This window comes from Ranitomeya imitator, chromosome 3 (genome assembly GCF_032444005.1).
Source record: "Ranitomeya imitator isolate aRanImi1 chromosome 3, aRanImi1.pri, whole genome shotgun sequence".
NCBI classification, from domain to species: Eukaryota; Metazoa; Chordata; class Amphibia; order Anura; family Dendrobatidae; genus Ranitomeya; species Ranitomeya imitator.
Genome location: NC_091284.1, coordinates 340514840 through 340541912, shown reverse-complemented (window position 1 = coordinate 340541912; position 27073 = coordinate 340514840). Strand labels below are relative to the sequence as shown.

The following is a 27073-nucleotide window of genomic DNA, read 5'->3' as shown; positions in this document are numbered from 1 at the left end:
CACCATCTCTCTACACCCCATACCCAATTTGTAGGCCTAATGCAGCGTAGTTTCAAACAACTACTAAACGAGAGCCGGAAGATCGAAGCTCAGGAAAGGCAACCTGGAGAACACCTTGGAGTGGAACACACCATCTCTCTACACCCCATACCCAATTTGTAGGCCTAATGCAGTGTAGTTTCCAACAACTACTAAACGAGAGCCGGAAGATCGAAGCTCAGGAAAGGCAACCTGGAGAACACCTTGGAGTGGAACACACCATCTCTCTACACCCCATACCCAATTTGTAGGCCTAATGCAGTGTAGTTTCCAAGAACTACTAAACGAGAGCCGGAAGATCGAAGCTCAGGAAAGGCAACCTGGAGAACACCTTGGAGTGGAACACACCATCTCTCTACACCCCATACCCAATTTGTAGGCCTAATGCAGTGTAGTTTCCAACAACTACTAAACGAGAGCATTAAGATCGAAGCAATGGCGAGGAAACCTGGGGCACACCTTGGGGAGGCAGACACCGTTAGTAGGCCCTACCAAAGTTGTACCCCCAATGCAGTTTTAAAATTCCTAGAGGCTGAAAACAAGACTATTGACGCTCAGCTTTTTTCAAAGGAACACAGCTGAATTGAGTGGCGCAGACAGACACAGGTAGTAGGACTTAACCCAAAAATGTGGCTCACTGCAGCTTAAAAAAGTTACAGGGGTACACAAGCAGCAGTGCTCTGGGCAGTGGAGGACAATTTCAATAGTGGACCGCAGACAGACTTTGTACGCCTACTATTAAAAAAAGGATGCTCTATGCAATTAAAAATAGGTTCCAGGGGTCCACGGGCAGCAGTGGTGTGGTCAGTGGACGAGTATTGGAAGGAGGGACCGCAGACAGGCGTAGTAGGCCTAACATAACAAAAGTTAGGCTGTAGACACTGTAAAATTGGTTCCAGGGGTACACGGGCAGCAGTGATGTGGGCAGCGGAGGAAAATTGGAATTAGGGACTGCAAACAGACTTTATAGGCTGTCCCCTGTGGACCATGCATCCAACACATTAACCCAGTGCGCCGTAATGGACACGTAACTTTTTGTGGACATGCCTACTGGTCCATGCGTCTCTTGTCAGGTGCACCTTTCTACTGTTTGATTGCCTGAGTGCTATGACAATGCAGACTTTTTCATGCCGGTGGAGGGCTGGGATGGCTTTTCTCGCAAAAGAAATGTCGACTGGGTAGCTTGAACCGTTGCACAGCGTAGTTCATCTGGGCTTTCTAAATATAAAACAAAGAAAAAAAGGAGGCTACATGCACTTTCAGCTGGGTTCCAGGGGTACACGGCCAGCATTGGTCTGGTCAGTGGAGAACTATTGGAAGGAGTGACCGCAAACAGGCATCGAAGCCCTAACATAATAACACATTGCTGTAGGCAATTTTAAATTGGTTCCAGGGGTACACGGGAAGCAGTGGTGTGGTCAGTGGAGGCATATTGTAAGGAGTGACCGCAGACAGGCATCGAAGGCCTAAAATAATAACACATGGCTGTAGGCAATTTTAAATTGGTTCCAGGGGTACACGGGCAGCAGTGGTGTGGTCAGTGGAGGCCTAGTGGAAGGAGTTACCGCAGACAGGCATCGAAGGCCTAAAATAATAACACATGGCTGTAGGCAATTTTAAATTGGTTCCAGGGGTACACGGGAAGCAGTGGTGTGGTCAGTGGAGGCGTAGTGGAAGGAGTGACCGCAGACAGGCATCGAAGGCCTAAAATAATAACACATGGCTGTAGGCAATTTTAAATTGGTTCCAGGGGTACACGGGCAGCAGTGGTGTGGTCAGTGGAGGCCTAGTGGAAGGAGTGACCGCAGACAGGCATCGAAGGCCTAAAATAATAACACATGGCTGTAGGCAATTTTAAATTGGTTCCAGGGGTACACGGGCAGCAGTGGTGTGGTCAGTGGAGGCATAGTGGAAGGAGTGACCGCAGACAGGCTTCGAAGGCCTAACATAACAAAAATGACAATACAATGGTATTGTCAGTGGCAGGCATTGAAGGATGTCAGCGCATAGACTAAACATTGGTGGAGCTGTGAGATAATTTTGCAAGTGGTAGAGCACTGTTTGAGCTGGGGGGGGGAACTGTCTTGTGGCCGGCGGTCCAGGCCCAGGGCCCCTCATATTACAACGGTGTGTCTGACGTTGGGTGCGCACCACCACCGCCAGAGACACTTTATTGTACTAGGAGGGACCCAGTGGCAGTGCCGTCGACCAAAAGCGGGCACACCCACCTCTTCAGACAAACAGCACTCTCACGGGTGCTGTCGCCAAGTGTCGATACCACGGCCCCGTGTGGGGAGTTTGGCCATTTAGTGAGGTGTAAACATGTCGTATGCTGGACAATCAGGTGCAGAAAATTACGAGATTGGAAAAGGCATTCAGAATAGTCCACAGGCAAGACCTTTTCATAGGAAAGCTAGGTGTCAGCCGGGCAAGGTGGGGCAAAAGATTTCGAAATCCAGTTGTGGTTCATTTTAATGAAGGTTAGATCATCTACATTTTGGGTAGCCAGACGAGTCCTTTTTTCTGTTAGTATTGAACCTGCAGCACTGAATACTCTTTCTGATAGGACACTAGCTGCCGGGCAAGCAAGCTCCTGCAATGCATATTCTGCCAATTCTGGCCAGGTGTCTAATTTTGATGCCCAGTAATCAAATGGGAATGACGGTTGAGGGAGAACATCGATAAGGGATGAAAAATAGTTTGTAACCATACTGGACAAATGTTGTCTCCTGTCACTTTGAATTGATGCTGCAGTACCTGTCCTGTCTGCGGTCATAGCAAAATCACTCCACAACCTGGTCAGAAAACCCCTCTGGCCAACGCCACTTCTGATTTCTGCCCCTCTAACTCCTCTGGTCTACTGGCCCCTGCAGCTCGTGTGAGAACGATCACGGGCGCTGTGTGCAGAGAATGCCAGAAGCAAACGGTCAACAAGAGTTGATTGTTTGGTTGCTAATATTAGTTCCAAGTTCTCATGTGGCATTATATTTTGCAATTTGCCTTTATAGCGAGGATCAAGGAGGCAGGCCAACCAGTAATCGTCATCGTTCATCATTTTAGTTATGCGTGTGTCCCTTTTGAGGATACGTAAGGCATAATCCGCCATGTGGGCCAAAGTTCCAGTTCTCAAATCTGTGGTTGTGCTTGGTTGAGGGGCAGTTTCAGGCAAATCCACGTCACTTGTGTCCCTCCAAAAACCAGAACCCGGCCTTGCCGCGCCACCAATTTCCAGTGGCCCCGGAAAAGCTTCCTCATTAAAAATATAATCATCCCCATCATCCTCCTTGTCCTCCTCCTCCTCTTCGCCCGCTAACTCGTCCTGTACACTGCCCTGGCCAGACAATGGCTGACTGTCATCAAGGCTTTCCTCTTCCTCAGCTGCAGACGCCTGATCCTTTATGTGCGTCAAACTTTGCATCAGCAGACGCATTAGGGGGATGCTCATGCTTATTATGGCGTTGTCTGCACTAACCAGCCGTGTGCATTCCTCAAAACACTGAAGGACTTGACACATGTCTTGAATCTTCGACCACTGCACACCTGACAACTCCATGTCTGCCATCCTACTGCCTGCCCGTGTATGTGTATCCTCCCACAAAAACATAACAGCCCGCCTCTGTTCGCACAGTCTCTGAAGCATGTGCAGTGTTGAGTTCCACCTTGTTGCAACGTCTATGATTAGGCGATGCTGGGGAAGGTTCAAAGAACGCTGATAGGTCTGCATACGGCTGGAGTGTACGGGTGAACGGTGGATATGTGAGCAAAGTCCACGCACTTTGAGGAGCAGGTCGGATAACCCCGGATAACTTTTCAGGAAGCACTGCACCACCAGGTTTAAGGTGTGAGCCAGGCAAGGAATGTGTTTCAGTTGGGAAAGGGAGATGGCAGCCATGAAATTCCTTCCGTTATCACTCACTACCTTGCCTGCCTCAAGATCTACAGTGCCCAGCCACGACTGCGTTTCTTTCTGCAAGAACTCGGACAGAACTTCTGCGGTGTGTCTGTTGTCGCCCAAACACTTCATAGCCAATACAGCCTGCTGACGTTTGCCAGTAGCTGCCCCATAATGGGAGACCTGGTGTGCAACAGTGGCAGCTGCGGATGGAGTGGTTGTGCGACTGCGGTCTGTGGACGAGCTCTCGCTTCTGCAGGAGGACGAGGAGGAGGAGGGGGTGCGAACGGCTACAGTCAACTGTTTCCTAGACCGTGGGCTAGGCAGAACTGTCCCAAACTTGCTGTCCCCTGTGGACCCTGCATCCACAACATTCACCCAGTGTGCCGTGATGGACACGTAACGTCCCTGGCCATGCCTACTGGTCCATGCATCTGTTGTCAGGTGCACCTTTGTGCTCACAGATTGCCTGAGTGCATGGACGATGCGCTCTTTAACATGCTGGTGGAGGGCTGGGATGGCTTTTCTGGAAAAAAAGTGTCGACTGGGTAGCTCATAGCGTGGTACAGCGTAGTCCATCAGGGCTTTGAAAGCTTCGCTTTCAACTAACCGGTAGGGCATCATCTCTAACGAGATTAGTCTAGCTATGTGGGCGTTCAAACCCTGTGTACGCGGATGCGAGGCTAAGTACTTCCTTTTTCTAACCATAGTCTCATGTAGGGTGAGCTGGACTGGAGAGCTGGAGATCGTGGAACTAGCGGGGGTGCCGGTGGACATGGCAGACTGAGAGACGGTGGGAGATGGTATTGTTGCCGCCGGTGCCCTAGATGCAGTGTTTCCTACTACGAAACTGGTGATTCCCTGACCCTGACTGCTTTGGCCTGGCAAAGAAACCTGCACAGATACTGCAGGTGGTGCGGAAAATGGTGGCCCTACACTGCCGGAAGGGATGTTGCGTTGATGACTAGCTTCATTGGCCGAGGGTGCTACAACCTTAAGGGACGTTTGGTAGTTAGTCCAGGCTTGCAAATGCATGGTGGTTAAATGTCTATGCATGCAACTTGTATTGAGACTTTTCAGATTCTGTCCTCTGCTTAAGGTAGTTGAACATTTTTGACAGATGACTTTGCGTTGATCAATTGGATGTTGTTTAAAAAAATGCCAGACTGCACTCTTTGTAGCATCGGATACCTTTTCAGGCATTGCAGACTGAGCTTTAACCGGATGGCCACGCTGTCCTCCAACAGGTTTTGGCTTTGCCACGCGTTTTGGGCAAGATACGGGCCCGGCAGATGGAACCTGTTGCGATGTTGATGCCTGCTGCGGCCCCTCCTCCTCCGCTTCAGAACTGCTGCCGCCTGCACCCTGTTCCCGCAATGGCTGCCAATCGGGGTCAAGAACTGGGTCATCTATTACCTCTTCTTGTAGCTCGTGTGCAACTTCGTCTGTGTCACCATGTCGGTCGGTTGTATAGCGTTCGTGATGGGGCAACATAGTCTCATCAGGGTCTGATTCTTGATCATTACCCTGCGAGGGCAATGTTGTGGTCTGAGTCAAAGGACCAGCATAGTAGTCTGGCTGTGGCTGTGCATCAGTGCACTCCATGTCAGATTCAACTTGTAATGGGCATGGACTGTTAACTGCTTCACTTTCTAAGCCAGGGACGGTATGTGTAAAGAGCTCCATGGAGTAACCCGTTGTGTCGCCTGCTGCATTCTTCTCTGTTGTTGTTTTTGCTGAAGAGGACAAGGAAGCGACTTGTCCCTGACCGTGAACATCCACTAACGATGCGCTGCTTTGACATTTACCAGTTTCACGAGAGGAGGCAAAAGAGCTAGAGGCTGAGTCAGCAAGATAAGCCAAAACTTGCTCTTGCTGCTCCGGCTTTAAAAGCGGTTTTCCTACTCCCAGAAAAGGGAGCGTTCGAGGCCTTGTGTAGCCAGACGACGAACCTGGCTCCACAGCTCCAGACTTAGGTGCAATATTTTTTTTCCCACGACCAGCTGATGCTCCACCACTACCACTACCCTCATTACCAGCTGACAATGAACGCCCCCGACCACGACTTCTTCCACCAGACTTCCTCATTGTTTTAAAAACGTAAACAAACTAACGGTATTTGTTGCTGTCACACAACTTACACGGTGAGCTATAACTTCAGTATGATTTAGCTACCCCTTTACAGGTGAGTGAGACCACAATGAAAATCAGGCACAATGTTACACACTCTGTTGTTGGTGGCAACAAATGAGAGAGATGCCACACACGCAGGACTGTCACTGAAGCACATATGTAAATATTAATCTCCCACTGATTTGTTTTTGTTTGTTTTTTCAGGGAGACTTTAGGAAAAAAAAAAATAGAATAAAATGATTTTTTCCGGAAGAATTTAGAAACCAAATAAAATAAAATGATTTTTTCAGGGAGAATTTAGAAAACAAATAAAACAAAAAAAAGGCTTTCTATGGCCCACTGAGTGAGAGATGACGCACACAGGAGTCAGGAGTGGCACACAAGCCCAGAGGCCAATATTTATCTCCCACTGATTGATGTAGTGATTTTTTCAGGTAGATTTTGGAACCCAAATCAAGCTAAAAAAATAATAGGCTTTCTATGGCCCACAATTGGAGAGAGAGAGAGAGATGGCACACCCAGGAGTCAAGACTGGCACACAAGCAGAAAGGGCAATATTAATCTCCCACTGATTTGTTTTTTTTTTTTTTTCAGGGAGACTTTAGGAAAAAAAAAAATAGAATAAAATGATTTTTTCCGGAAGAATTTAGAAACCAAATAAAATAAAATGATTTTTTCAGGGAGAATTTAGAAAACAAATAAAACAAAAAAAGGCTTTCTATGGCCCACTGAGTGAGAGATGACGCACACAGGAGTCAGGAGTGGCACACAAGCCCAGAGGCCAATATTTATCTCCCACTGATTGATGTAGTGATTTTTTCAGGTAGATTTTGGAACCCAAATCAAGCTAAAAAAATAATAGGCTTTCTATGGCCCACAATTGGAGAGAGAGAGAGAGAGAGATGGCACACCCAGGAGTCAAGACTGGCACACAAGCAGAAAGGGCAATATTAATCTCCCACTGATTTGTTTTTTGTTTTTTTTTCAGGGAGACTTTAGGAAAAAAAAATAGAATAAAATGATTTTTTCAGGAAGAATTTAGAAACCAAATAAAATAAAATGATTTTTTCAGGGAGAATTTAGAAAACAAATAAAACAAAAAAAGGCTTTCTATGGCCCACTGAGTGAGAGATGACGCACACAGGAGTCAGGAGTGGCACACAAGCCCAGAGGCCAATATTTATCTCCCACTGATTGATGTAGTGATTTTTTCAGGTAGATTTTGGAACCCAAATCAAGCTAAAAAAAAAATAGGCTTTCTATGGCCCACAATTGGAGAGAGAGAGAGAGATGGCACACCCAGGAGTCAAGACTGGCACACAAGCAGAAAGGGCAATATTAATCTCCCACTGATTTGTTTTTTTTTGTTTTTTCAGGGAGACTTTAGGAAAAAAAAATAGAATAAAATGATTTTTTTCGGAAGAATTTAGAAACCAAATAAAATAAAATGATTTTTTCAGGGAGAATTTAGAAAACAAATAAAACAAAAAAAGGCTTTCTATGGCCCACTGAGTGAGAGATGACGCACACAGGAGTCAGGAGTGGCACACAAGCCCAGAGGCCAATATTTATCTCCCACTGATTGATGTAGTGATTTTTTCAGGTAGATTTTGGAACCCAAATCAAGTTAAAAAATAATAGGCTTTCTATGGCCCACAATTGGAGAGAGAGAGAGAGAGATGGCACACCCAGGAGTCAAGACTGGCACACAAGCAGAAAGGGCAATATTAATCTCCCACTGATTTGTTTTTTGTTTTTTTTTCAGGGAGACTTTAGGAAAAAAAATAATAGAATAAAATGATTTTTTCAGGAAGAATTTAGAAACCAAATAAAATAAAATGATTTTTTCAGGGAGAATTTAGAAAACAAATAAAACAAAAAAAGGCTTTCTATGGCCCACTGAGTGAGAGATGACGCACACAGGAGTCAGGAGTGGCACACAAGCCCAGAGGCCAATATTTATCTCCCACTGATTGATGTAGTGATTTTTTCAGGTAGATTTTGGAACCCAAATCAAGCTAAAAAAAAAATAGGCTTTCTATGGCCCACAATTGGAGAGAGAGAGAGAGATGGCACACCCAGGAGTCAAGACTGGCACACAAGCAGAAAGGGCAATATTAATCTCCCACTGATTTGTTTTTTTTTGTTTTTTCAGGGAGACTTTAGGAAAAAAAAATAGAATAAAATGATTTTTTTCGGAAGAATTTAGAAACCAAATAAAATAAAATGATTTTTTCAGGGAGAATTTAGAAAACAAATAAAACAAAAAAAGGCTTTCTATGGCCCACTGAGTGAGAGATGACGCACACAGGAGTCAGGAGTGGCACACAAGCCCAGAGGCCAATATTTATCTCCCACTGATTGATGTAGTGATTTTTTCAGGTAGATTTTGGAACCCAAATCAAGTTAAAAAATAATAGGCTTTCTATGGCCCACAATTGGAGAGAGAGAGAGAGAGATGGCACACCCAGGAGTCAAGACTGGCACACAAGCAGAAAGGGCAATATTAATCTCCCACTGATTTGTTTTTTGTTTTTTTTTCAGGGAGACTTTAGGAAAAAAAATAATAGAATAAAATGATTTTTTCAGGAAGAATTTAGAAACCAAATAAAATAAAATGATTTTTTCAGGGAGAATTTAGAAAACAAATAAAACAAAAAAAGGCTTTCTATGGCCCACTGAGTGAGAGATGACGCACACAGGAGTCAGGAGTGGCACACAAGCCCAGAGGCCAATATTTATCTCCCACTGATTGATGTAGTGATTTTTTCAGGTAGATTTTGGAACCCAAATCAAGTTAAAAAATAATAGGCTTTCTATGGCCCACAATTGGAGAGAGAGAGAGAGAGATGGCACACCCAGGAGTCAAGACTGGCACACAAGCAGAAAGGGCAATATTAATCTCCCACTGATTTGTTTTTTGTTTTTTTTTCAGGGAGACTTTAGGAAAAAAAATAATAGAATAAAATGATTTTTTCAGGAAGAATTTAGAAACCAAATAAAATAAAATGATTTTTTCAGGGAGAATTTAGAAAACAAATAAAACAAAAAAAGGCTTTCTATGGCCCACTGAGTGAGAGATGACGCACACAGGAGTCAGGAGTAGCACACAAGCCCAGAGGCCAATATTTATCTCCCACTGATTGATTTATTGATTTTTTCAGGTAGAATTTAGAACCCAAATCAACCAAAAACATAAATAGGCTTTCTATGGCCCACTATTTGTGAGAGAGATGGCACGCTCAGGACTGGCACACAAGCCCAGAGGCCAATATTAATCTCCCACTTTTTATTTTTTTTCAGGGAAAATTTATAAACCCAATAAAAAAAAAAAAAATAGGCTTTCTATGGCCCACTATCTGAGAGAGAGAGATGGCACGCTTAGGACTGGCACACAAGCCCAAAGGCCAATATTAATCTCCCTTTTTTTTTTCAGGGAGAATTTATAAAACCAAAAAAAAATAAATAAATAGGCTTTCTATGGCCCACTATTTGTGAGAGAGATGGCACGCTCAGGACTGGCACACAAGCCCAGAGGCCAATATTAATCTCCCACTTTTTTTTTTTTTGTTCCAGGGAAAATTTATAAACCCAATAAAAAAAATAATAAATAGGCTTTCTATGGCCCACTATCTGAGAGAGAGAGATGGCACGCTTAGGACTGGCACACAAGCCCAAAGGCCAATATTAATCTCCCACTGATTGATTTATTGATTTTTTCAGGTTGAATTTAGAACCCAAATAAAGCAAAAAAAAAAAAGAAATGGGCTTTCTATGGCCCAGTGAGTGAGTGATGATGCACACAGGAGTCAGGAGTGGCACACAAGCCCTGAGGCCAATATTTTTCTCCCACTGATTGATGTAGTGATTTTTTCAGGTAGATTTTATAACCCAAATCAAGCAAAAAAATAAATAGGCTTTCTATGGCCCACTGAGTGAGAGATGGCACACACAGGGATGGCACTCTAGCAGAAATGTCAATCTTAATCTCCCACAAAAAAAAAAAACAGGGAGTGTCCAACAATTACTATCTCCCTGCAGCAATCTCAGCCAGGTATGGCAGGCAGCAATAAGGAGTGGACTGATGCACAAATTATAGCTGTGCAGAAAGGAAGGAACAAGAGGATTTGTGCTTTGAAAAAAGCAGTTGGTTTGCACAGCGGCGTACACACAGCAATGCAGCTATCAGGGAGCCTTCTAGGGCAGCCCAATGAGCTACAGCGCTGAGGGGAAAAAAAAAAAAAATGTAGCTTCCACTGTCCCTGCACACCGAAGGTGGTGTTGGGCAGTGGAAATCGCTACAGCACAAGCGGTTTGGTGGTTAATGGACCCTGCCTAACGCTATCACTGCTTCTGACGAAGCGGCAGCAACCTCTCCCTAAGCTCAGATCAGCAGCAGTAACATGGCGGTCGGCGGGAACGCCCCTTTATAGCCCCTGTGACGCCGCAGACAGCAAGCCAATCACTGCAATGCCCTTCTCTAAGATGGTGGGGACCAGGACCTATGTCATCACGCTGCCCACACTCTGCGTTTACCTTCATTGGCTGAGAAATGGCGCTTTTCGCGTCATTGAAACGCGACTTTGGCGCGAAAGTCGCGTACCGCATGGCCGACCCCGCACAGGGGTCGGATCGGGTTTCATGAAACCCGACTTTGCCAAAAGTCGGCGACTTTTGAAAATGAACGACCCGTTTCGCTCAACCCTACTCTCAACTATGAATTGCAATAATTCTAAGGAACAGGCTGTAGCTGCCGTAGTCCATCTTTTAAATAGTTTTTCATCTTCTAATTCAAAGGAGAGAAAGTGTTGCACTCTGAGTCCTCTTATTATTTTTTGACTAACATAGTTTTACAATGAAGTTCTGGTCAACCATATTTTCGTTTTCTTGTATAGGGCATTTTTGTATTGTTTAAAAAGTTCTTTTTCAGATATAGAGGTATCAATAGATGGCAATGAGGCACCAATCTTAAACATTTTAGATGCTTTTTGACCTCACTATAATTCCCGGGCTTTCAAATCTATTTTAGTAACCAAAAACAAATGCCTACTTAAAAAAGGGGAAACACTCCACAATGACTAGAACCATGATGATCCCTGAGACAATGAGTCTTAAAGAATCAAGAAGCGTCTTAACAATGCACAGTATACAAAATGTTTAAAATGACATAATAAGTTTAAAAATGATAAAAAGTGCCTCAAGCCAAGAGGGATCACAGCTACAAAATTGTTATGGGCAAAATACAAAACAACAACCAAATAAACGCTAGCTACTAGTGATGAGCGAACGTGCTCGCCACTACTCAGTACTTGCCCGAGTATGACTATGCTCGGTGTACTCGGCAAAGACCGAGTATTTTCGGGATTACTCGGCGGGAGCTTGTGTCTCCGCCATGCAATTCTGGCATTCTTTAGAAAGCCAATGACAGTTCAGGGATTGTCAGCCATGCACTGTAATGCCGCAGCCATCTTTGTTGTGGTATTACAGTGATTGGCTGGCTGAACTGCTTCATCAGGTCTATAAGAGAGCTGGCGCCGCCCTGCTCACCACATTCTGCTCCGGACTTAGCAAGTGTAGGGAGAGCTGCTGCTGAGATAGGGTCAGAATCGTCCTTGTAATAGTTAGTGTAGGTCTGCAACTGTTCAGTCCACAAATCCTGAGAAACCAACAGTGCATTTTAGGGCTAATTCTGGGGTCCTGAGATTTCAGCACTAGGTAGGCAGAGGAGTCTATGTGCACATATCCACATCAGTGCAAGGCCTGCAGCTGTGCATACATAGCTCTCACTGCATCCCTCCAAAGCTCCATAACTGTCTGCTGCTGCTTATTTACTATATACATACCTCCCAACTTTTGAAGTTGGGAAAGAGGGACAAAGTTATCGGCGCGCAACGCGCGCCGCGGCAAATTTTAGGCCACGCCTCTGACCACACCCATTCACTAGTCACACCCATATCCACGTCCCAACCACACCCATTTAGCACTGCTGATCACACTGTTCATAAAGAATAATTATAAACAAAAAAATATGGCCACACTGCTCCATACTGTATAATGGCCACACAGTGCTCCATACTGTATAATGGCCACACATGATGCTCCATACTGTATAATGGCCACACATGATGCTCAATACTGTATAATGGCCACACATGATGCTCCATACTCTACAATGGCCAAACATAGTGCTCCATACTGTATAATGCCCACACAGTGCTCCATACTGTACAACGACCCCACATGATGCTCCATACTGTATAATGGCCGCACATGATGCTCAATACTGTATAATGGCCCCACATGATGCTCAATACTGTATAATGGCCGCACATGATGCTCCATACTGTATAATGACCGCACATGATGCTCCATACTGTATAATGGCCACACATGATGCTCCATACTGTATAATGGCCACACATGATGCTCCATACTGTATAATGGCCGCACATGATGCTCCATACTGTATAATGACCCCACATGATGCTCCATACTGTATAATGGCCGCACATGATGCTCCATACTGTATAATGGCCGCACATGATGCTCCATACTGTATAATGACCACACATGATGCTTCATACTGTATTATGGCCACACATGATGCTCAATACTGTATAATGGCCACACATGATGCTCCATACTGTATAATGACCGCACATGATGCTCCATACTGTATAATGACCACACATGATGCTCAATACTGTATAATGACTGCACATGATGCTCCATACTGTATATTGGCTGCACATGATGCTCCATACTGTATAAAGACCCCACATGATGCTCCGTACTGTATAATGACCCCACATGATGCTCCATACTGTATAATGGCCACACATGATGCTCAATACTGTATAATGGCAGCACATGATGCTCCATACTGTATAATGGCCACACATGATGCTCAATACTGTATAATGACCCCACATGATGCTCCATATTGTATAATGGCCACACATGATGCTCCATACTGTATAATGGCCGCACATGATGCTCCATACTGTATAATGGCCGCACATGATGCTCCATACTGTATAATGACCACACATGATGCTTCATACTGTATTATGGCCACACATGATGCTCAATACTGTATAATGGCCACACATGATGCTCAATACTGTATATTGGCTGCACATGATGCTCCATACTGTATAATGACCCCACATGATGCTCCATACTGTATAATGACCCCACATGATGCTCCATACTGTATAATGGCCACACATGATGCTCAATACTGTATAATGGCAGCACATGATGCTCCATACTGTATAATGGCCACACATGATGCTCAATACTGTATAATGACCCCACATGATGCTCCATACTGTATAATGGCCACACATGATGCTCCGTACTGTATAATGGCCACACAGTGCTCCATACTGTATAATGGCCACACATGATGCTCCATACTGTATAATGGCCACACATGATGCTCAATACTGTATAATGGCCACACATGATGCTCCATACTCTACAATGGCCAAACATAGTGCTCCATACTGTATAATGCCCACACAGTGCTCCATACTGTACAACGACCCCACATGATGCTCCATACTGTATAATGGCCGCACATGATGCTCAATACTGTATAATGGCCCCACATGATGCTCAATACTGTATAATGGCCGCACATGATGCTCCATACTGTATAATGACCGCACATGATGCTCCATACTGTATAATGGCCACACATGATGCTCCATACTGTATAATGGCCACACATGATGCTCCATACTGTATAATGGCCGCACATGATGCTCCATACTGTATAATGGCCACACATGATGCTCCATACTGTATAATGGCCGCACATGATGCTCCATACTGTATAATGGCCGCACATGATGCTCCATACTGTATAATGACCACACATGATGCTTCATACTGTATTATGGCCACACATGATGCTCAATACTGTATAATGGCCACACATGATGCTCCATACTGTATAATGACCGCACATGATGCTCCATACTGTATAATGACCACACATGATGCTCAATACTGTATAATGACTGCACATGATGCTCCATACTGTATATTGGCTGCACATGATGCTCCATACTGTATAAAGACCCCACATGATGCTCCGTACTGTATAATGACCCCACATGATGCTCCATACTGTATAATGGCCACACATGATGCTCAATACTGTATAATGGCAGCACATGATGCTCCATACTGTATAATGGCCACACATGATGCTCAATACTGTATAATGACCCCACATGATGCTCCATATTGTATAATGGCCACACATGATGCTCCATACTGTATAATGGCCGCACATGATGCTCCATACTGTATAATGGCCGCACATGATGCTCCATACTGTATAATGACCACACATGATGCTTCATACTGTATTATGGCCACACATGATGCTCAATACTGTATAATGGCCACACATGATGCTCAATACTGTATATTGGCTGCACATGATGCTCCATACTGTATAATGACCCCACATGATGCTCCATACTGTATAATGACCCCACATGATGCTCCATACTGTATAATGGCCACACATGATGCTCAATACTGTATAATGGCAGCACATGATGCTCCATACTGTATAATGGCCACACATGATGCTCAATACTGTATAATGACCCCACATGATGCTCCATACTGTATAATGGCCACACATGATGCTCCATACTGTATAATGGCCGCACATGATGCTCCATACTGTATAATGGCCGCACATGATGCTCCATACTGTATAATGACCACACATGATGCTTCATACTGTAATATGGCCACACATGATGCTCAATACTGTATAATGGCCACACATGATGCTCCATACTGTATAATGACCGCACATGATGCTCCATACTGTATAATGACCACACATGATGCTCAATACTGTATAATGACTGCACATGATGCTCCATACTGTATATTGGCTGCACATGATGCTCCATACTGTATAATGACCCCATATGATGCTCCATACTGTATAATGACCCCACATGATGCTCCATACTGTATAATGGCCACACATGATGCTCCATACTGTATAATGGCCGCACATGATGCTCCATACTGTATAATGGCCACACATGATGCTCCATACTGTATAATGACCACACATGATGCTTCTTACTGTATTATGGCCACACATGATGCTCCATACTGTATAATGACCGCACATGATGCTCCATACTGTATAATGACCACACATGATGCTCAATACTGTATAATGACTGCACATGATGCTCCATACTGTATATTGGCTGCACATGATGCTCCATACTGTATAATGACCCCACATGATGCTCCATACTGTATAATGACCGCACATGATGCTCCATACTGTATAATGGCCACACATGATGCTCCATACTGTATAATGACCGCACATGATGCTCCATACTGTATAATGGCCACACATGATGATCAATACTGTATATTGGCCGCACATGATGCTCCATACTGTATATTGGCTGCACATGATGCTCCATACTGTATAATGACCGCTCATGATGCTCCATACTGTATAATGGCCACACATGATGCTCCATACTGTATAATAGCCGCACATGATGTTCCATAGTGTATAATGACCGCACATGATGCTCCATACTGTATAATGGCCACACATGATGCTCCATACTGTATAATGGCCGCACATGATGCTCCATACTGTATAATAGCCGCACATGATGTTCCATAGTGTATAATGACCGCACATGATGCTCCTTACTGTATAATGACCGCACATGATGCTCCATACTGTATATTGGCCGCACATGATACTTCGTATCGTATAATGGCCACGCATAGCTACTCCTACACTTTGCACACACGGCTCCGCTCCGTACACACGGCTCCACTCCATACATCTCATACACACATGGCTCCGCTCCGTACACCTCGTACACATTCAGCTCTGCTCCATACACCTCGTAAACATTCAACTCCGCTCCATACACCTCATACACGGCTCCGCTCCATACACCTCATACACACACGGCTCCGCTCCATACATCTCATACACATGGCACTACTCCGTACACCTCATACACACACCGCTCCGCTCCATACGCATTGCACATGCTGCACCGCTCCGTATACCTTCCACACACACGGCTCCGCTGCGTACACATACGGCTCCTCTCCATACATCTCATACACACACGGCTCCGCTCTATACACATTGCACATGCTGCTCCGCTCCGTATACCTTCCACACACACGGCTCCGCTGCGTACACATACGGCTCCTCTCCATACATCTCATACACACACGGCTCCGCTCCGTACACCTCGTACACATTCAGCTCCGCTCCGTACACCTCGTACACATTCAGCTCTGCTCCATACACCTCGTAAACATTCAGCTCCGCTCCATACACCTCATACACGGCTCCGCTCCATACACCTCATACACACACGGCTCCGCTCCATACATCTCATACACATGGCACTACTCCGTACACCTCATACACACACCGCTCCACTCCATACGCATTGCACATGCTGCACCGCTCCGTATACCTTCCACACACACGGCTCCGCTGCGTACACATACGGCTCCTCTCCATACATCTCATACACACACGGCTCCGCTCTATACACATTGCACACGCTGCTCCGCTCCGTATACCTTGTACATGCATGGCTCTGCTCCGCACACCTCGTACACACGTGGCTCTGCTCTGTACACCTCGTACACACATGGCTCCGCTCCGTACACCTCGTACACACGTGGCTCCGCTCCGTACACCTTTCACACTCTGCTCTGATCCGCACACCTCTTACACACACGACTCCGCTCCATACACCTTTCACACGCTGCTCCGCTCCGTACACCTCGTACACACGCGGCTGTGCTCCGTACACCTCTTACACACGACTCCGCTCCATACACCTTTCACACGCTGCTCCGCTCTGTACACCTCGTACACATGCGGCTGTGCTCAGTACATCTCGTACACACGACTCCGCTCCGTACATCTTTCACATGCTGCTCCGCTCCGTACACCTCGTACACACGCGGCTGTGCTTCGTACACCTCGTACACATGCGGCTGTGCTCCGTACACCTCTTACACACGCGGCTGTGCTCTGTACACCTCGTACACATGCGGCTGTACTCCGTACACCTCGTACACATGGTTCCGTAGACCTCTTACACACGACTCCACTCCGTACACCTTTCACATGCTGCTCTGCTCCGTACACCTCGTACACATGCGGCTGTGCTCCGTACACCTCGTACACATGGTTCCGTAGACCTCTTACACACGACTCCACTCCGTACACCTTTCACATGCTGCTCCGCTCCGTACACCTCGTACACACGCGGCTGTGCTCCGTACACCTCGTACACACGCGGCTGTGCTCCGTACACACGACTCTGCTCAGTACACCTCGTACACACGACTCTGCTCTGTACACCTTTCACATGTTGCTCCGCTCCGTACACCTCATACACACGCGGCTGTGCTCTGTACACCTCGTACACACGCAGCTGTGCTCCGTACACCTCGTACACACGGCTGTGCTCTGTACACCTCGTACACACGACTCTGCTCAGTACACCTTTCACATGCTGCTCCGCTCCGTACACCTCGTACACACGCAGCTGTGCTCCGTACACCTCGTACACACGCGGCTGTGCTCTGTACACACGACTCTGCTCAGTACATCTCGTACACACGACTCTGCTCTGTACACCTTTCACATGTTGCTCCGCTCCGTACACCTCATACACACGCGGCTGTGCTCCGTCCACCTCGTACACACGCGGCTGTGCTCCGTACACCTCGTACACACGGCTGTGCTCTGTACACCTTTCACATGCTGCTCCGCTCCGTACACCTCGTACACACGCGGCTGTGCTCTGTACACACGACTCTGCTCAGTACATCTCGTACACACGACTCTGCTCTGTACACCTTTCACATGTTGCTCCGCTCCGTACATCTCATACACACGCGGCTGCGCTCCGTACACCTCGTACACACGCGGCTGCGCTCCGTACACCTCATACACACGTGGCTGCGCTCCGTACACCTCGTACACACGCGGCTGCGCTCCGTACACCTCATACACACGCGGCTGTGCTCCGTACACCTCGTACACACGCGGCTGTGCTCCGTACACCTTGTACACACGACTCTGCTCAGTACACCTTTCACATGCTGCTCCGCTCCGTACACCTCGTACACACGCGGCTGTGCTCCGTACACCTTTCACATGCTGCTCCGCTCCGTACACCTCGTACACACGCGGTTGTGCTCCGTACACCTCGCACACACGCAGTTGTGCTCCGTACACCTCGCACACACGCGGCTGTGCTCCGTACACACGACTCCGCTCACCTTTCACATGCTGCTCTGCTCCGTACACCTTTCACGTGGCTGTGCTCCGTACACCTCGTACACATGGCTCCGTACACCTCTTACACACGACTCTGCTCCGTACACCTTTCACAGTACGAGGTGCACCGAGCGGAGCCGCGTGTGTACGAGGTGCACCAAGCAGAGCCGCGTGTGTGTGTCTGTGTACTAAGTGTACCGAGTGGAGCCTCAGCTGCGTGTGTGTACCGAGCGGAGCTGGAGCTTGTAATTAGCACATGATGATACAGTGACTGTCATAGGGGCTTAGGCTTAGCACTTTTATGCCTGGGGAAATAAAGCAGCCACATTGATGTGTTGTCACTCTCTCTCCCAGGAGGCTGCAGCTGCTCCTCCTCAGCAATGCACTGGACGGAGGAGTCATCCCTGTGACATCCACTACTCACTGATCTCTCTGCATCTGTCCCATTAGCAGCCTCCAGTCCACTCATGGTCTGCTGCTTACATTGCCGCCGGCACCCAGGCTGTGTTCGGCTGTGTTATGTCCCCTCAGGTGTCCCCTCTCTGAACTGTGAGGCACACTGAAGACTCAGGAACACACCGACGAGGAAAGGGCGTGGCCTAACAAAAGGGGGCGTGTGACAGCAGCTTCAACTGTTCTGTCTGCGGGAAGCTCTGCGTCCCGGACAGGACAAGCGGGACAAGCATGAAATCCGGGTCCCGGACAGGACAAGCGGGACAAGCATGAAATCCGGGGCAGTCCCGCACAATGAGGGACGGTTGGGAGGTATGTATATATACCTAGCTGAAGTTCTCATTTCTTTTCTTTTTTTTTTTAATTCACCAAACCCCTCCCCCCCCTTCCCTCTAAAAAAATTGTATACAGTCTATTATGTCAGACTGAGGCCTGGTTTATCTGTTTAAAAATCATAGTTTTGCAGGCATACGTAGCATAGTTCAGTGTGCTAGCCTTGTTCTACTCTTTTTTTTTTTTTTTAATTCACCAAAAAGCAAATAAAACTTAATACAATCTGTTATGTCAGGCTGAGAGCTGGTGTTTCTGTGTTTGAAAAATCGTATTTCCGCAGGCATACGTAGCATATTTCTGTGTGCTAGCCTTGTTCAATTTTTTTAATTTTCTTAAATTCACAAAAAAAAAAAAAAGATAGTCTGTCAGGCTGAGTCCTAGTGTATCTGTGTTTGAAAAATCATATCTTCGCAGGCATACATAGCATAATTCCGTGTGCTAGCCTTTTTTTTAAATTTTTTAAAATCACCATAAAGCAAAAAAAAAATGTAATACAGTCTATGTCAGGCTGAGTCCTGGTGTATCTGTGGTGGAAAAATCATAGTTTCGCAGGCATACGTGGTATATATAGTTCAGTGTTCTAGCCTTGTTCTACTCTTTCTTTTTATTCATTTGTTTTTTTAAATTCTCCAAAAACCAAAAACATATTTAACACAGTCTGTTATGTCAGGTTGATGCCTGGAGTTTCTGTGTTTGAAAAATCGTAGCTTTGTAGGCATACTGATCAGATATAATTTATCTCCAAATAAATACATTTGTGCTGAGCTTTTGAAATAGTGCAGTAGTCCATTTAAAATGGGCAAGGCAAGGGACAGGGAAGTGGATGTGATGCTGATGGTGCATGCAGAGGAGGAGGATGTGGCCAAGTTGAACGTGGGCCACAACAAAGACCCACATCTTCTCGCTCGACCTTCCTGTCCCAGTTTCTAGGGGACCGCAGCACACCACTATTAAAGCCAGAGCAGTGTGAAATGGTTGTTGGTTGGATAATGCTTCCAGTCACTTAACCACCAACACCATGTCTTCAATACGGTCAAGTCTGAGTAGTGGCCCGGATATTCCTCACCCTGATCCTCCTTCCTCCCACCATGCAGAGTGCCCTGAGACAACTGATCGCACACTTGGACACTCCGAAGAGCTGTTCAGTTTTCCCTTTCAAGATTCCGGACTCTTAGCCGGTCAACATGAAGTGAGGCCAGATGAGATTGCATGTAGTGACGCCCAAAGCTTTCACCAGCCACGGTCACATGAAGGTGCAGCGCCCCAGAGACCTGGTCGTTGCAGTATGGCACTCTGCCGCTAAGGGGAGTAGCGGTACGTCTGATGGCACTAAGGAGTTCTCCTGACCAGGTATCACTAGAACACATTACACTTCACACTCCGGCCACTAGGGGGAGAAAAAGGCTTTATTTATTGGGCCACTCCTCACACTGGTAAAACTAGGGGCTGGGGAGGAAGTTAGTCAGAAGCTGACTGGGTTGGATTCAGGCAACATCCCGTGGCAGGGGGTGTTGCAGGGAGAAGGCACAGGGGGGCCCCTGTCAGTCCAGTAAGAGTCGTGCCGAGAGAGAGAGAGGCAACATCTTACTGAGGCGCGTAGTCGGTGGCCGGAACACCGTAGGAGTAACTGACTTCAGGCCTTACTTCAAACTCCGCTGGACAGTTAGTCATAGGCTGGCTGTCTACCTTACTACACCTACGAAGACATAGGGGGCAACATTGGGAGAGGGGCGTCTCTAGGGTCCCGGAAGACCTCCAAGCCTTCCCGTCATACGGATGGCGTCCTAGCCATAACATACCTGGGGGACGTTAGAAACTAGTAACATCTGGAACCAAAGAACGAGAGAGAGAGCTGTAGAGAACGAATGAACGAACGAGAACAGCAGTTGTGAGGACTATTCCGAATGCTCAGCAGGGTAGGACTACAACACACAGGCGCTATTGGTAGGCAACGATTTCCATCTGCGAAGGAAACTCTGGATGTGCCCATCGGACCGGCCGGTCTCTGAGAGCCCTGTTAAACGTACTCTGGATTGAGGATCTTGAAGCCTTCAGTAAAGAGGTAAAGAGACTGCAACCTTGTGTCCTCATTATTGACTGTACCTCACACCATCACCATCCACCTTACTGGGAAGCCCTGGGGACATACTTCACCTGTGAGAAGGTATACCATCCAGCTGCCATTCCATCACCCCAGTGGACCCCACAGCAGCGTCGGTCACCCTGACCGAACACCACAGGTGGCGTCACGAACCACTGACAGACTGCTTTACTACTTTCATTGGACGCCCCTTAGCAGGGTCGCGGACCGGGTCTAGCCACCGTGACAGCCTCAGAACCGAACCAGAGAGGCCCAGTACCGAAACGCGTGGCCCTGTGTCTGGGGGCGCTCCAATTTGGCGTCACGAACAGGATCGTACTTAAGCCTGAAGAATTGGGTCATGTGTGCCTTGGAACTGTGATTGAAATGTGTTGGACTGTGATTCATTGCAAAGACTGTGTATTGCTATTGACGCAGGATTCCTGCCAAAACTGCCGCCATTATAGCGCCACTAGGAGCGCAAGAGAAGAAGAAGGGCGTGGAATTGGGCGTGAGTAAGCTGGAGAGCGCAAAAGATAATGGCCGCCCAGTCTAAATATTTCTGTACTTTGAGGACGTGTCCGTCAGCAGCTGAGATCCGCCTCCTGATCCTCAATGGGGGGCGGAGGAACAAGAAAGAGTGGGAGAGAGTGGGAAAGAGACCAGGAAGCGACCCACGTGGAGGACGCCATGGCTGACCGCTCAGACCCAGACTGCGGGGTCGAAGCAGAGGGCTCCCCCAGCTACCCGGATGAGCATCACAGCCAGGGCCTCACATCTGGGACCGGTCTCCTACAGGGCGAGATGGAGGATCTTGTGGAGCAGCTTCTCCAGTGGCGGCTTGAGACCGAGGCCTCGTGCAAAGAGGTACCCGCAGAGGAACTCCTGACTCTGGGACCTTCACCACCGTTGGAGTCGGTCACACCGGAGGAAGCCGCTTCGACCGGTGAGTCCACCGATCCCACCCCGGCCGCGGAAGACCTGCTGATAGGCCCGGTCGCGGTACCCCCTCTCCCTGGGACCCATAAACTTCAGCGCCTTCCACAATGGGACCAACCCACGGGCATGGAGCACTTCCTCAAGGCCCCGATCTCGCCGCTTACCATGCCAGGCGAGGTCTACGCAGAGCGTACGGTGTGCCGCTGGGTGAACCCGGGGGCGAACATCATGGGGTTCCCCGGGGTGCAGACACAGGAGGGAGAGATGGTGGAGGAGACGGAGAGACAGCACCAGGCCCAGCGGGAAGCCCACTACCGGCGGGACCTTGAAGTGAAGGACAGGGCCCGCAAGGACCGTACCACCCACCAGGCCCCGCGCAGGCAGGGCACCGTTGTTGAGTTCCGGCTCCGTGGAGGATGGGGCTTCATCAAGGAGCCGGACCTATATTCCAAGGTTTTCGGAAACCGGAGGGATGTAGAGTCCCATCTCAAAGAAGGCCACCCGGACCGGGATCTGTACAAGGGGGACGAAGTCACCTACACCCGGCAATTCCGGGAGAGGGGTTGGTTCGCCCTGAATGTGCGCAAGCGACCAGCCCCCATGACATCATCGACCAAAGCGGCGGCGAAGCCGTCCCCCATAGCGAGGGTGCCCCCTTGTGACCGGACCATGACCGTCACCAAGACCACGGTGGTGACCCCTACATGCACTGTTGTGAAAACCACCACTTGTACTGTGGATACTGTTACTACGGTGGTGGCAGAGAGCTCGACCTTGGGAGTGGTTGGCGCCTCGGTTGTTGTGAGTTCCAGGACAATCGCCACACAGACCCCTGACTGGAGCCCGGGATCTCCTGTCACCACACCGAGTGCCCGCGAGTACCCGGGGGGGTGGCGCCGCCCCCTGTTGCCGGTGGAGTTGTCGCAGCCACTAACGCCGAGGAAATAAACCTCGGAGAACCGAAATGTATATAGTTAAATGTTTCCTGCTGTTGCTGCTACTTTAAACCCGTCCAGGGTTAACTCCTAGGGATCCCTTTGTTTACCCGGGATCCCTAATGTTTTCTATTGTTTTTTCTACTGTTGCACAAAGTTCATCATTGTTTTAAAGACTGCCAGATCATGGACGGTGAATGAATCCAAAACTGTTTGTATATAGTTTGCACCTTCTTAAAGGTGCTCCCTACTGGTTTTACAAGCGAGAGAAGACTTTGCGAAGATGATGCTTCCAGATATGACGCAGAAGGTCTTGCTTTCAGTGGACTGGCAGACAGAGAGAGAATCTGCACTAGAGACTTGGGTCCCTCTTAAAGGGAATGATTACATGATGACTCTAATAAAAGTTGAACGTTAATAATGTTAAAATTTATAAAGTTTGATAATGTTAATAAAGATTGAGGACAGGAAAGCTTGAAGTGAACCCGTAGGGGTTAGAGAGAGAGTCCTCCTGAGAGATGTAGAAAGATGGTCGGCACAATGGCAGTAGGCTCAGCCAAGGAGCTAGGCGGTCCTGCATTGGTGAAGTTGGAACGGAAAGAGAAGTTGAGTTATATAGCATTTTATGATAGGCCTTTAGTGGGTTCAGCGTGTACGCCCTTAAAGGAAAAGTTAACTTATTGTTCAGAGTTTGCACTTAGTAGAATACCCGGCTGGGTACTGAGAGGTATTTATAGTCAAAAATGTTATTTAAAAATATTTAATCTTGTTTTTGTTTGCAACGTCCAAGTGTCCTCACCTCCCATAAAGGGAAGCACCTTCTCTATTTACTTGTTCTAAGCATTCCAAAAATTTGTATGTCTTTTGCTGTATTATATTGTTGTTCTTCTTCCCAGTCCAGGAGTACTGGATTTAACTGGGGGGGAGTGCAGCGCCCCAGAGACCTGGTTGTTGCAGTATGGCACTCTGCCGCTAAGGGGAGTAGCGGTACGTCTGATGGCACTAAGGAGTTCTCCTGACCAGGTATCACCAGAACACATTACACTTCACACTTCGGCCACTAGGGGGAGAAAAAGGCTTTATTTATTGGGCCACTCCTCACACTGGTAAAACTAGGGGCTGGGGAGGAAGTTAGTGAGAAGCTGACTGGGTTGGATTCAGGCAACATCCCGTGGCAGGGGGTGTTGCAGGGAGAAGGCACAGGGGGCCCCTGTCAGGCGTGGGAACCTGGCAGGTGCCTAGCGAACAGAACAGAACGTAACGGAACCGTGCTTGCACACCCTGCGGCGGAATCCTAAGAAAGAGACACGAAGGGAAGGATATTGTGGAACCGTGTAAACGAGATCAAGCACAAAGGAGAGCCAGTAAGAGTTGTGCCGAGAGAGAGAGGCAACATCTTACTGAGGCGCGTAGTCGGTGGCCGGAACACCGTAGGAGTAACTGACTTCAGGCCTTACTTCAAACTCTGCTGGACAGTTAGTCATTGTCTACCTTACTACACCTATGAAGACATAGGGGGCAACATTGGGAGAGGGGCGTCTCTAGGGTCCCGGAAGACCTCTAAGCCTTCCCGTCATACGGGTGGCGTCCTAGCCATAACATATCCGGGGGACGTTAGAAACTAGTAACATCTGGAACCAAAGAACGAGAGAGAGAGCTGTAGAGAACGAACGAACGAGAACAGCAGTTGTGAGGACTATTCCGAATGCTCAGCAGGGTAGGACTACAACACACAGGCGCTATTGGTAGGCAACGATTTCCATCTGCGAAGGAAACTCTGGATGTGCCCATCGGACCGGCCGGTCTCTGAGAGCCCTGTTAAACATACTCTGGATTGAGGATCTTGAAGCCTTCAGTAAAGAGGTAAAGAGACTGCAACCTTGTGTCCTCATTATTGACTGTACTTCACACCATCACCATCCACCTTACTGGGAAGCCCTGGGGACATACTTCACCTGTGAGAAGGTATACCATCCAGCTGCCATTCCATCACCCCAGCGGACCCCACAGCAGCGTCGGTCACCCTGACCGAACACCACAGGTGGCGTCACGAACCACTGACAGACTGCTTTACTACTTTCATTGGACGCCCCTTAGCAGGGTCGCGGACCGGGTCTAGCCACCGTGACAGCCTCAGAACCGAACCAGAGAGGCCCGGTACCGAAACGCGTGGCCCTGTGTCTGGGGGCGCTCCAATTACGATGGTGGGAACGTGTCACAAGAGGTGGACGATGATGAGATGAGACACAATTGCCAAAAAGTCAGGAAGAGGAGCAGAGTGCGGATGTGGAAGACGAGGTGGTGGATGACATAGTGACTGACCCAACCTGGCAGGAGGACATGCAGAGTGAGGACAGCAGCAACATGGGGAAGGAGGCATATCACCCCAACAAGCAGGAAGAAGCAGTGTGGTTATTCTATCTATATACAGGACCATATAGCATTAAAAAAAAAAAATACAGGTCACATATTTGAAACAAAAAATAATAGTAACACCTTTTGGGATAGAATATATATATATCTCAATATATGTAAAATATGATATAGAATATAGAAAAATATAGAATAAAACCACCTGGTGTACAAAAAAAACAATTGAGTAAGTAATTACTCACAGAGTGCAAGAAACCAACACTATTGAAAACCATAAAAAGTTCCCAGACAATAGAGATAATAATAGTAAAAATGTCTTTATTGATACGAATGACAGTAATGTAATGGTTAAAACAATTAAAAAATGTGCACACAATAAAATGAAATTTCAACCAGACTGGAAAATAGAATGGGATACAATAATATATATACGACCAAAAGAATATATATTGCTTATTGGACCTAAGGTATATCATAAGGGAATAAAACATATGCAGCAATACTGCCTTAAATAGAATGGGCTGAAAAAAGGGTGCTATAAAAAATATACACATACTGTGTAAAATTTGTGCAAATTATGCAAAAAAATATATATCACATAAAAGAAGTACCAACCTAATCAATCATTTTCCATATAGGCATGCAGTGCAATGTGAATAGTAGTCACAAATTGAGGTTAAAACCAAGAAAAAATTGTGCCATTAAAATATAAGGTGAACAGGAATATGCCAATGTATACAAAAGGGGAAAGTATATATATGGAGGGATATACCTTTAAGGTCGGTCTGGTCCAAGTAAAGTGTGCACCCCGACGCGCGTTTCGGAATTATTTTCCTTCGTCAGGGGGTAGTATTATGTGCGCCGTTTTTAGGTAATATATATACTCACGCTTCCTTGCCGATCAGTGCGCTCCCGGTGTGAGTGGCGCGTGCGCAGCCTACAACCCGGAAGTGACCGCCAGTGCTCCACGTGACCGGACACACGGGACAGAGTACCCGGCGTAACCAAGGTTACATGACGCTGCTGGCAGAGGTGTAAGGGAGCAGATCGCGCATGCGCACCACCTGAGCGCAGTATGGACAGATCAGCGATGGAGAACAAAAACAGGGAATACCAAAAAGGATATAAGTAAGAGACTAACATGATTGTTCACAAAACAAAACAGAAAAGGGGGAGCAAACATGTCTATCACAGAAAATATGAGAGAATGATAGTAAAACAGTGCAATATAAATAAAGTGATTAGGTGCCAAATAAGGGAAAAAAATATAAGGGACAAAAGAATTTTATGTCTGTATAACATACTAGATGGTGGCCCGATTCTAATGCATCGGGTATTCTAGAATATGCATGTCCACATAGTATATTGCACAACTCACGTAGTATATTGCCCAGCCACGTAGTATATTGCCCAGCCACGTAGTGTACAGCAGAGCCACGTAGTATATTGCACAGCTCACGTAGTATATAGCACAGACACGTAGTATATTGCCCAACCACGTAGTATACAGCACAGAGCCACGTAGTATACAGCACAGAGCCATGTAG

The 27073-nt window shown here is 47.1% G+C and overlaps 1 long non-coding RNA gene across 1 annotated transcript in view; it reads left to right on the top strand.

The window, feature by feature from the left end:
* The first annotated feature begins 18997 nt into the window (after nucleotides 1–18997).
* LOC138672083 (uncharacterized) overlaps nucleotides 18998–27073 on the top strand; it is a 163015-nt gene continuing 154939 nt past the window's right edge. The window contains exon 1 of the long non-coding RNA XR_011319567.1: nucleotides 18998–19178. This is a non-coding gene — a long non-coding RNA (uncharacterized lncRNA). The remainder of the gene's footprint in view (nucleotides 19179–27073) is intronic.